The sequence below is a fragment of the Thunnus albacares genome, chromosome 8 (assembly GCF_914725855.1).
Source record: "Thunnus albacares chromosome 8, fThuAlb1.1, whole genome shotgun sequence".
In the NCBI taxonomy this organism is placed as follows: domain Eukaryota; kingdom Metazoa; phylum Chordata; class Actinopteri; order Scombriformes; family Scombridae; genus Thunnus; species Thunnus albacares.
In genome coordinates, this window is record NC_058113.1 from 15,807,289 (window position 1) to 15,819,426 (window position 12,138).

General features: G+C 42.9%; 2 long non-coding RNA genes across 2 annotated transcripts; one reads left to right on the forward strand and one right to left on the reverse strand.

Annotated features, from left to right (window-relative positions):
- Positions 1 to 297: 297 nt before the first annotated feature.
- Positions 298 to 4,205, reverse strand: LOC122987105. The gene is made up of 6 exons (XR_006404454.1): positions 3,825 to 4,205; positions 3,578 to 3,721; positions 2,988 to 3,067; positions 2,689 to 2,880; positions 2,489 to 2,572; positions 298 to 2,357 (listed from the first exon to the last, which is right to left on the reverse strand). It is a non-coding gene; the product is annotated as an uncharacterized LOC122987105 (long non-coding RNA).
- Positions 4,206 to 4,442: 237 nt separating this feature from the next.
- Positions 4,443 to 7,061, forward strand: LOC122987106. The gene is made up of 3 exons (XR_006404455.1): positions 4,443 to 4,600; positions 4,727 to 4,821; positions 4,918 to 7,061. It is a non-coding gene; the product is annotated as an uncharacterized LOC122987106 (long non-coding RNA).
- Positions 7,062 to 12,138: the final 5,077 nt, after the last annotated feature.

The window sequence follows — 12,138 nt, forward strand, 5'->3', positions numbered from 1 at the left end:
AGAACTGTTAACATTAAAATCATAAACATTATAAAACAATCACAGAAATGTCATTTGCTACTTTTCAACCTGAATACCAAGACCCCGACAGTCTCACATAGGGGCCTAACATTTGAATCATCTGTGCTTAGACAATATCTGAAAAAACAGAAAACAAGAGGACTCAGAAATCCTCAAAGGTCACCAAACCTCATTGTTAAGAAAGCACTTTGTGAGAAATATTGCAAAACTGGACTAATTCTCTCTCTGGAGAATAAACTGGAGTTTCAATGTTTTAACTTAATACAATACGGGAAAAAAAGTTCCTTGTGGGTTTATTTGTATTCTGTTATGTTGTCAAAAGAAGAACAAAAGAGGAGTTTCTAACCCTGTTTACTGTGTATCATTTGCACAAAAACCATGTTAACAACTATCCAGGACATGCTTATAATTAAAAGCCATTAAGACTGAATGTGCATATGATTTTGCTTTGATTTTGTCACTTGTGAACACAATACATCTTACAAAGAAATGCGTGAATCAATGTGTAAAAAAATCCCCTTTGATTAAACTCTTTAGTTGTGGGCCTTGGAACGCCAGCCCGTGCTCATCAAAGCCACCTCTTGGCTGTCATTCTCAAACATGGCCATAATAATAGGAATTGGTGGGGAGGCAGGGTGAGAGACCGGGGTGGCTGAAGTTGTGTCAGTGGCACTAGGAAGGAAAAATAATGGTGCAGAAAGACATGAAGGCTGGTTGGTTAGATGACCCGATCTGGCAGGTGCAGCACCAGAAGTCATGCTGGGGGTCTGCCTTTGTGGGAAGAGGATGTCGAAAGAGAGGAAGGGCTGGACTTCACAACAGTGGACAGGGACCCAGCATATTTTTGGCTGACAGAGAGCTTTCCATTAACGACCTGTTTTACTGCACTGGGATTTGACATGTGGCACTGCTGGAGACCAGGACGCACCCAGAACTACTGGTGGCTGACCAGGCAGCTCTGCCAGAGACACCTTGTGAAAGCTTTTTATTAGTTAACACAGGTGGATTGGTAATAATGCACAACTTGGTGCTGGACACTGAAAAAGAGCTAACAAAGTTTTCTCAAAGATAAAAAAAAAACGCTCTGCATATGTTACATGCTTTTGGCATTGACTCAGGGCAAAAGAAGACAAAAGGTGAGTTGCCTCCTTTGGGACACTGGTGGAGACTGTACGAGTGGTCATGGGAGAAAACCTGGTCACGTGTGGGATCTTTTTCTATATTTTTCTTTCAGTAGCAGCCTGCTTCATAGCATGTTTTCATCTGTATGCCTGAGCTTCAGAATGTTTAGATTTTAGTTTTGCCCTGTCTTGTTTTCGGATCCATGTTGTAATGGGCTTGGCAAGTTTTATATTTCTGCAAGTGTATTTGCAAATTTCTAAACTGCTTGTGACAGATCTTACACACATTCTGCATACTTTCAGTGTATTGATCAAATAGACTATCTTTATACTCCTGCCATAGTCATAGGTGATTTGGTTTTGAGATTGTTGTCATTTAAGTTGTAGGTGTCAAGTATATAGGAATTTTATATGACTTTTGTTTAAATGCCTATACCAAATCAATTGTTTGTTCAATAACTTTGTCAGATACTGGAATCAAACTTTCAAAATAATTGCCATTGTGAGCTTTCACCAAAGGAATGTTGGTGTCTCTAACATTAGATAAATCTAATGCATTAACATAAATCACATTTATTGAGCCATCAGCACTGGCATTTTCTATTTGCCAAGGTATATTGATGTCTTTTTTTATGGAATGGGCACAATTAAGAATAGCCAAATCACCAAAATATTCCAAGACATATTGGTTTGTTGTTTTGAGGATGTGAAATGCATCTTTCCATTGATTTTCTGAATAGTTAGCAGGGTGGTATGGACTTGAATTTACTCTATCTTCTCCCACAGTATTCCACATAATTCTGTAATGTGCTGGTGATTCTGTAAGGTTTTAAATGAAGCAATTCATTTAATTAATGTTAATCATTATAGATTCATATAGGCAGTTACCATCAACCTTGTTGGGGTTGCCACTTTTAAGCCGGATATTATGTTTTGCACTTAAAGAAATAGCAGTACGAAATATAGAACTATCCTACTACTTTGTTGTGTGTAATTGATGTTGGTAGTTCCTGTGTGTGTTAGCAGTATAACATTCAGTTTGACAGTATTCTCCTTCAGACCCACAACATCCAAAAGCCTGCCAATCACACACTCCTGATCAACAGAACTTCCTTCATGGACATGTAAGGTTGTTCTTGTGTTGTCACTTGTGTGAGGTGAAGGCTCATGAACAGTCTTGAATGGCAGTGAATGACACACACGAACGTACTCTCCCTGTCAACATAATTTAACATTGTTAAGTAATTTAATTCCAGATAAGAGTAGCATAATTTCACATAGGAGGGAAAAGTAAAGGTCATAAACCACATAAATGTGCAGAATGTGTGTCCTCGAAAGAAATGTACCTCACAACTGTCAATGACCATCTCTTCAGATGTTTGTGCTGGTAAACATGGATGTTGTTCCCGATGCGCCATTCATTCTTTCATCTAGAAACATGTAAGAAAGAAAGAAAGAAGAAAATGGAAATGCTGAGCTGGATGCTGTATTCTGTATATTTGTATAGTATTACTCATTAAATTATTATAGTCACCACAGTAGTCACCTGGAGCTGGAAAAGCAGATATGGAAGGGTGGCAGATTTGAGGTTGAGGACTGTGCTGTACTGTTTTTTGGCATTATGTTGGATGTTTGTGTACTTTAACAGGATGACTAGGTCTTCTGGGTCAGGTAATGTTGTCAGTGGCTCCTCAACAGCCATGAAAGATAATGGGTAGTACATGGGAATAGCTTCACCCTGTGAATAGAGTTGAACTACGTTAGATGATTACATGTTGCAAAACATAAGTGAAGAATCCATGTAAAAATGAAAGATCTGAATTTGTGTCCTTGCAAGAAATGTACCTAGAAAATATCAATGAACGTCTTTTTAGCCAAATGTGCTGGTAATCATCGCCATCTATCCCAATATCTCCTTCTTGTATCTAGAAACATGCAGAATTAGTAAGAAAATGGAAACACTGAGTTCTTGTTATTTGTTAAATAGCAGTGATCAAAGTAATCATGACTAGGTACATAGTAATAACAAACAATCTTAAGCAGTTGTAACAGTAATCACTTGGAGCTGAACAAGCACATGTGGAAGGGCGGCAGGTGGGAGGCCGACTTTTGGGCTCTGGCTGAGGGCTGTAGCGCTTTGGTTTGCCATATTTTGTTCAGCGATGTTGGTGCACAGGATGTACATGACAGGCACGTATAATACAGAGTATGACACCTGCCATATCAAATTAGCCAGTATGTCCATCCCATAGTCATCACTGAGGTGAACACTATCCTGATACTACAGTTGCCTGTATTAAAAACAAAAGTTGGGCAAATATATGTAAGAAATGTTATTTACAGTACAGATATGCATAGACAACATGACAAAATTTGTTTGGCTATGGTACAGTAATAACACATGAAGCAACATGAATTACAACATATTTTCATACCTATTACATAATGGAAAGAAAGCTTCTGTTGAACAGTAGTGGAGATTGAGCTGAGCAGCCACTTGATGGTGTTCTTCCTTTAAGATGAATTTGGTACTCCAGAAAAATATCTCCATGACGAATAGAAAAATCCAATACAAAAAGCTTTAAAGAATAAACAAGTGTTACATCACAGTAGACAGAAGTTTGTGCACTCAGGAATTGAGGATACATATATGTTTATCTCACATTGGATTAGAAAGTCTACCTGGGGTCAGTGATACAAAGCAGCCATCTCAGTGGTGCAGCTTGACTTCAAGTGTTTGCTTGGAACAAGTAGGCAAACTACATCAGGAGTGAGAGGAGGGCCATCAGCATGGTATGGTTCCTTTCGCAAAGCATTAGCGTCTCCCCAGGTGTAGAACAAAGCCAAAGCTGAACCGGTCCCCTGGCATGTCAACAGAGCCATCCACAAAAGATCTCAAACACTAGTCAAGGACAAACTGGAATAGAATATAACAGGTTGTTCATTAATGCATAAAAAAAAAAAAAAATTAAAATACTAATGTGTTTTTCAAGCTAACACATGGGACAAATGAGTGATCAGAGCATCTTTACAAAAGTGTCAAAGAACAGTATAGACTTATCGCTTTCATTGGATCGCATTTAATCTGAGTAAACAGTCTTGTGCACATAACCACTGATCTCAATCAGAGGCCACTGCAAGACCTTATGGCACAACCCGTACCCTGCCATGGCTGTAAAAAACAAGCTCTATCACCACAGCACCTCTGGATAGGTTGAGCTCCCTTCTCCCTGATGATCAGAAAAACAAGCTTATTTCCCAGGCATATGCAGCCGGGTGGGAAAACGTGACTGTAGCTATTAAAGCCACTAGATGGCACTGTCTAAATTTGGAAAATCCCTGTGATGGAAAAGGATGTTGGGAAACGGTTTAGAGAGGAAACTGGAAGAGAAAAGCCATCTTGTTTACCATGATGTGAGCATGCAATGTCATCCGGTTATTATAGACTGTTTCTGAAGGTAAATATCATGTAAAATGTGACTGTTGATATGAAATATCAAATGATACACATTTAAGAGTTATGGATACCTACAAATTGTAAGATGTTGTACGCTGATGTTTCTGTATTTGTTGGATGTTGACAGACATGCAGACAGTGTATAGAGCGTAGTCATGTGGGGAACCCGAGGTAATTGTGTCCCGCCATCACTTTTGTTTGTGCTCCTGGACAGATGCACAAGTCAGTATGTATTTTAGTTTACACATTCATTGTAGATTTCAACAACTGTGTATGTATGACTGATAATTGTGAATTTGTGGGCTCTGTGTGTTATAGGGATGAGTTATAGCACATTAGTGTGCTAGAGTGTAAAAAATAACTGTAGTGGCAGCGACCCACGGCACCTAGAGTTGAAGAAGATCTGCGATGGTGAGGCCTTCCTGCAGGTGCAGTTGGGGACCTGGGACAAGGCCGCTTGAGACCAGTCAATGACAGCGTGGGTGGAAGATCTTCACAGGAGAGGTGGAGGACATTAACACAACCCGGCTGCGCAGGCTTCTAAGTGACTTTTTGTATCCTGACGTTGAGTAAAGCTACACACAGACAGACAGTGATAATGAACAGGGCTCAGAGGAAGATACGGCGATGAACCCTGTTGCTGAGCTTCATGCCAAATTATTTAAACTGAGTAATAAGCATGACCAAGCCATGGCCAAGATAACTGCTCTGAGTAGTGGTGCTAATAGGTCGTATGTGTATTTGCCAAGAGAACGCCACATCCAACCTTTTAGTGGTGACACTATAGTTGATGGCCGTTCTGTTGATGAGTTCCTGGATGAAGTACAGATGGCTGTCAGAGCTAGGGGCCTAGGTCAAGATGATCAGGTTGACTTTATTTTCTCTCTCCTTAGAGGTTAAGCACTTGAAGAGGTCAGTTTGTGCACAGATGGTGAATTAAAGGAACCTGATGAAATTTTCAGTTTTCTCAGAGAAGCTTATAGAGAGAAACGCAGTGTAGCCCAGTTCTTACAGACTTTCTGTAGTCGTCACCAACTGGAGGGTGAAGATTTCTTTCAGTAATCCCACGCACTGTCCCAAATCTTTCGCTCTGCCCTTACGCAAAAGTCAGATGTGGTATCTGATGCAAAAATGGCAGTCAGAGACCAGTTTATGGAGGGAGTCAAAGATTCCACTCTCAGAAGGGAGCTTCGCAAAATGGTGAGGGAGAAGCCAGAGTCCTCACTTTTTTATGTACGTCAGGAGGCTATTGCTTGGTCTCTAGAAGACACACCCAGTAGCACTAAAGTAGTAATGAGTAGGAGCATATCATGTGATAATGGGGCTAATGGAGGCAAATGTACAGGTAGTGCACAAGATGAGATTCTTAAAGTGGTTTCTGAGCAAGGCAAGGCTATTGGGTAGTTAGTCAATGTGGTGAAGGAGGCAGTTGCTTTCAGTGAAAACTCATACAAAGGTGGAAAAGCTAGACCAAAGTTTCAGTTTGCAGAGGATGGAAGGCCTATCTGTTTTAAATGCAAGGGAGTAGGACACATTGCCAGGGAGTGCAGACCACGCCAACCAGAGGCTCAGTCCACTGCCTGTGAGGCACCTTCTCAGGGAAACTAGCTTCCTCGGTTGCTGAGAGCAGAGCAATCCGAGGTGAGACTAAAGGCTCCCAGACCCTTACTCGTGAGAGATTTTTTGAACGAGCAGTAGGTACGTGTCCAGAAGTTGATGTTGAGGTGGGCAGAGTTCTGGCCAAGGCCCTGTTAGATACTGGGAGCCAGGTTAGCACCATCTCTGAGGCATTTTTCCAACAACACGTACTAGGTGAGAATGAGGACATAACCTCTACAGCTAAATGGCTTAAGCTAACTGCAGCTAACTCATTGCCAATCCCTTACATAGGTTACATTGAGCTGGATGTGCAGGCTATGGGGTTAATTGTACCTGAGTGTGGGTTTCTGGTAGTCAGGGATCCTGTCACATAACAGGCAGGGTCAGGGGACCAAGAGCTTGTTTCAGATGAATCTAAGGCAGAAGAGAAAAACACAGAGCAGCAGAACAAAGAGAAAGATCTCAGACCTGAAAAACCTCCCTCAGTGCTCATTGAAATGAATATAGTTAAGAGATGCAGGGAGTTGGCTATTGCCAGTTTTGACTCAACCTTTGGAGAAGAGTTAAACTCTGCTTGGAGAGAAGCTTTTCAGAGTGCAGACATGCAAAGTGTTGGAAAAGTCATCGACAGCCAGGATAGCAGTTAGAGGTACCATGCATGTGCCAGCAGCTTCAGTTGCCACAGTGTATGCGAAAGGGCTCAAGAGACTCTCTGCTGATCAGACTTTGATGCTATTAGAGCCTACCAACACACCCTTATCTAATGGCCTTGTTCTGGTTCCTACCCTGGTAGAGTCTAACAAGCATTTTTTCACAGTCCAAGTGGTGAATTTCTCACAGGAAGATCTGTGGTTGCCGCCCAGAGCCAGACTTGGTGTACTTAGCACAGTTGAGTGTGTTGAAGAAGCTACAGAGGTGCACTTCAATCGCATCTCTGCTGACCATGAGAAAGTGTCCGTGGACAGGAAAGAGGCTGGGGTATCTGACTGTGAACTGCAGTTCATGTTGGAGAGCCTAAATATCGGTGGCTTCCCAGACGAACAGGCTAAGTTAGCTGTGCTTCTGGCTCAGTATGCAGATGTTTTTGCCTTTAAGGATCTAGGCTATACTGATAAGGTCCAACATGAGATACACCTAGTCGATGATATCCCAGTCACCCAGCTCTATTGACGTGTACCTCCAACGCAGTACAAAGAGGTTAGAGAGCACATAACCCAACTTCTCAAAAAAGGTGTCATCAAAGAGAGCAGTAGTGCCAATGCATCACCCGTTGTACTTGTGAGGAAGGCCGATAACAGCTTGAGACTCTGTGTAGATTACAGACGACTAAACTCCAAGACCAGATGTGACGCATTTCCTTTGCCACGCATTGACGAGTGTTTAGATGCCCTGCATGGCGCCAGGTTTTTCTCAACCATTGACCTTGCCAGTGGCTATCATCAGGTGGCAGTACACGACAGGGGCAGACACAAGACAGCCCTCACGACCCCTTTTGGGTTGTTTGAGTACACTAGACTGCCTTTTGGTGTTTTCAATGGGCCAGCGACTTTCCAAAGACTCATACAGGCAACAATGAGTGATTTAGTGTTTCAGATCATGCTGGTGTATTTGGATGACATTCTAGTCTATTCACCGACTTTTGACATCCACCTGACGTGGCTTCAGACTGTGTTACAGAGACTCAGGGAGATGGGGTTAAGGGTAAAGGTGGAAAAATGTCACTCCCTCCAGTCTAGCGTGCACTTTCTTGGTCATCAGATCTCGGCAGAGGACATAGGTATGGATCCAGACAAGGTAGCTGCAGTGGAACAGTGGCCAGTCCCCACCACAGTTAAAGACTTGAGGTCATTTCTAGGATTCTGTAGCTATTACAGGAGGTTTCTGCAGGGATTTTCCCAGCTGGCAGGTCTCTTACATGATGTAGTCAATGTATGCATCAAAGAAAACAGCCCTGCCAGGTCCAAAAACCTGTTGTCCAGTCTATGGACACAAGCATGTACGGAGTCCTTTGATCAACTTAAAGAGAGACTTACCAGCGCCCCTTTACTTGTTTATGCTGATTTCTCCCTTCCATTTATTGTAGAGACCGACGCCAGCTTTAGGGCTAGGTGCAATCCTCTATCAAGTGCACGGAGGAAAAAAACGTGTAATAGCATATGCCAGTAGGAGGTTAAGAAGTGCAGAAAAAAATGACAGAAACTACAGCAGTATGAAACTAGAGCTCCTTGCTCTCAAATGGGCTGTGTCAGAGAAATTTAGAGGGTACCTGTTGGGGTCTGAGTTCACTGTAGTAACCAATAACAACCCTCTGTGTCACCTAAATTCAGCAAGGCTAGGAGCTATTGAACAGTGCTGGGTAGCCCAGCTAGCTCCATTTGACTTTGAAGTCCAGTACTGCCCTGGTCGATGTAACACAGCAGCGGACACACTCTCTAGGCAGCCATTAGCAGGGGAGCCCCAGCCAAATGGTAACGAGGAGTTTGATGGGTGTATATCCATCTGCAATGTGGTCAGGAAAGGAACAGCTTTAGAGCCAGACCTAGTCAGTGCAGGTGTCAAGTGTTGTCAGGTTACGCAGGCTCGTATCACAGCAGTTGAGCAGGATACTGTGGTCGCTGACTCCCAAGGTAATACACCAACTCTGCCAGGTTATTCTAAAGATGAGTTGCGACAGTTTCAGAACACTGACCCTATACTTAAGTCCTTTTGACACTTTTGGGAAAAATCCCTCCTATCAGCAGAGGAAAAGTTTGGCAAAAACCGTTATCTCTCTGCTCAGACAGTGGCCCAGTGTTAGGGAGGTTGATGGGTTGCTATATCGTGTCATAGATGATGGACACATTGGTGAGTGCCAGCAGCTCATTTTGTCAGCATGTTTAAAAGAGACTGTGCTTGAAAGTGTCCATAACAATATGGTGCATCAGGGAATAGAACGCACACATAACCTATTGAGACAGAGGTGTTTCTGGGTTGGGATGCATGAGGATGTGGAGCAGTGGTTTAAACAGTGCCAGAGATGTGTGCTCACCAAGTTGCCGCTGCCCAAAATACGTGCCCCTATGAAACCCTTTCTTGCCACCCGGCCTCTTGAAGTTGTTGCAGTAGACTTTAGTGTGTTGGAGCCCGCCTCTGATGGCCGAGAAAATGTGTTGGTGGTTACAGATGTTTTCACCAAGTTCTCACAGGCATTCCTGACTCTTGACCAGAAAGCTGATACCACTGCCAAGGTCCTCCTCCTGGAGTGGTTTATGAAGTATGGGGTGCCTGAGAGGTTACATTCAGATCAGGGCAGAAACTTTGAGAGCGAGGTCATTCAGGAGCTGTGCAAATTATATGGGGTTAGGAAAACACGCACCACACCACATCACCCTCAGGGTAACGCACAATGTGAGCGTTTCAACAGGACGTTACATGACCTCTTGCGTACACTGCCGCCAGAAAAGAAACGCCAGTGGCCTGAGTTTTTTCCAGAGCTAGTCTATGCATACAATGTAACTCCCCATGCCACGACAGGTCACTCACCATACTACCTCATGTTTGGGGTACACCCACATCTCCCTGTGGACGCTTTGCTGGGTCAGGAACAAGGGCTGGATAAGAAACATGATTGGCTAGTGTTTCATCAGGAGCGTTTAAAGGAGGCACATAACAGCGCAAGACTGTATGCTGAGCAAAAAGCTGCAGAAAGACTTGAACATGAGAAGGGCAAGGTGCACTGTCCCCCTGTAGAAGTAGGTCAGCTAGTTTACCTATGTCACTGGCCCCAGGGTAGAAACAAAATTCAAGATGCCTGGAGTCCTACTATTTACAGGGTTCTTGAGGTTCAGGGCAGCACACATACAGTAGAACCAGTGGAGAGTGGCCCGACTAAAAGGATTCACAGAGCCAACCTCAGGCCATGTGTTGGTCCAGTTCCTACACCCAGGAAACGCAAAGGCAGCATCCCAACTGCTATAGAGACCCCTTCTTCCAAAGTTGCAGAAGACCACCCAGATCCAGACCCTGAGTATGTAGTCCTGGAAGAAACCACATACCTGAGTCTAGACCAGAGACAGGAGAGAGACAGAGTTGAAGTTCCTGATCAGAACAGTGGGTTCTCAGAGCCTGTGGACAATGAGCCCGTTGTGGCTGCACCGTCTATAACTGAGCATGTGTTGGAACCAGAGCCTGTGACTCGCAGTAGATCCGCTGCACCTACTCCAGCACCTCGTTGGAGCCAGATAGCAAATGCTGGGGTGCATTCAAACCCACATCACATCCCTGTGTCAGCCTGTAATGCTATTACATTAAGTCCACTGTCTCAGCTGTTGACCAGTATGGGTGCTATGTTCTTTAGAGAAGCAATTAATGAAGTTAAGTGTGTGAATTAAGTCACCGAGGACGTTGCCTTTATAGCAGGGGAGAATGTAGCCAGGTGGGAAAATGTGACTGTAGCTATTAATGCCACCAGATGGCACTGTGTAAATTTGGAAAATCCCTGTGAGGGAAAAGGATGTTGGGAAACGGTTTAGAGAGGGAACCGGAAGAGAAAAGCCATCTTCTTTACCGTGATGTGAGCATGCAAAGTTTTCCGGTTATTATGGACTGTTTCTGAAGGTAAGTATCATGTAAAATGTGACTGTTGATACGAAATATCAAATGATACACATTTAAGAGTTATGGATACCTACAAATTGTAAGATGTTGTACGCTGATGTTTCTGTATTTGTTGGATGTTGACAGACATGCAGACAGTGTATAGAGCGTAGTCGTGTGGGGAACCCAAGGTAATTGTGTCCCGCCATCACTTTTGTTTGTGCTCCTGGACAGATGCACAAGTCAGCATGCATTTTAGTTTACACATTCATTGTAGAATTTCAACAACTGTGAATGTATGACTATAATTGTGAATTTGTGGGCTCTGTGTGTTATAGGGATGAGCCACTATAGTTATTTTTGCACTCTTTTGTACTAGCCTACATATTTGTAGTTATTTTTGCACTCTTTTGTACTAGCCTACTTGTTTCTGCAGTATTTGGCAGTGGGTGATTTAACATCAGCAGTTCATGGTTATTGATACTACGACTGTACGACTGTACAGTGAAGAGCCTAGGTCTCTCAAGCGACTAGATAGGTTTAAGTGTTACAGTGGATAGAGGAGAGTCCTCCGCTGGTACTGATTTTGGTTATATAAAAGGACTGCAATTACAGCAGAAAACCTTCTGCTTGTTTTATATTAAAGCTTTTATTTTATTATTTTTTTTTTTTTATCTTAGCTGAACACCAAATTTTCCTGTTCAGAATAAAGACCCCAAAGAGATATTTCTGTGTCCTGTGCCGGTTTAATTTTCACCAGGCTACACATATGATAGTGCAAGTGTCATGAGAGGAGCCATAGGTGGTGTGCAGAAGAAGGTGCAACATGTGTATGTGAATGCAAAATTAACCTCTTCATGCAGCAGGTGACATCTCGCATATCAAGAGTTAGTCAGATCTTCTCTGACTTGGCTGGATTCTCTGGCTTTTTTTCAAGATCTCCCAAGTGAACCAGCATGCTTGGTAGAGTGCTGGCACACAGACTCCCAAGAGCAAGCACAGTAAGATAGAACTTCTACAGCCATCTGGTCCTTTGCTTGCTGTTTTACACACTACTCTTGCAATTTTACCAAAACACCTGGTCCTGCTCTTGCAGTTTTACCCAAACACCTGATGAGTGATTCATAGTCATATGAGTTTCTGGCTCATGATTTACTCCATTTCACATGAGTCATTACTTCAAAAAACACAACACATTAACTACAGGGATGAGATAGAAGCTAAATGTGTGGTGTTGGTCTTTAACAATGTTTTTAATTGTAGTAGTGCTGTATTATGCAGAAAAGCGGGCAACATGCCTTAAAGGTGCAATTTGTAGAATTTAGTTCAGAATGGACTTGGCAGAAATGGAATATAATATTCATA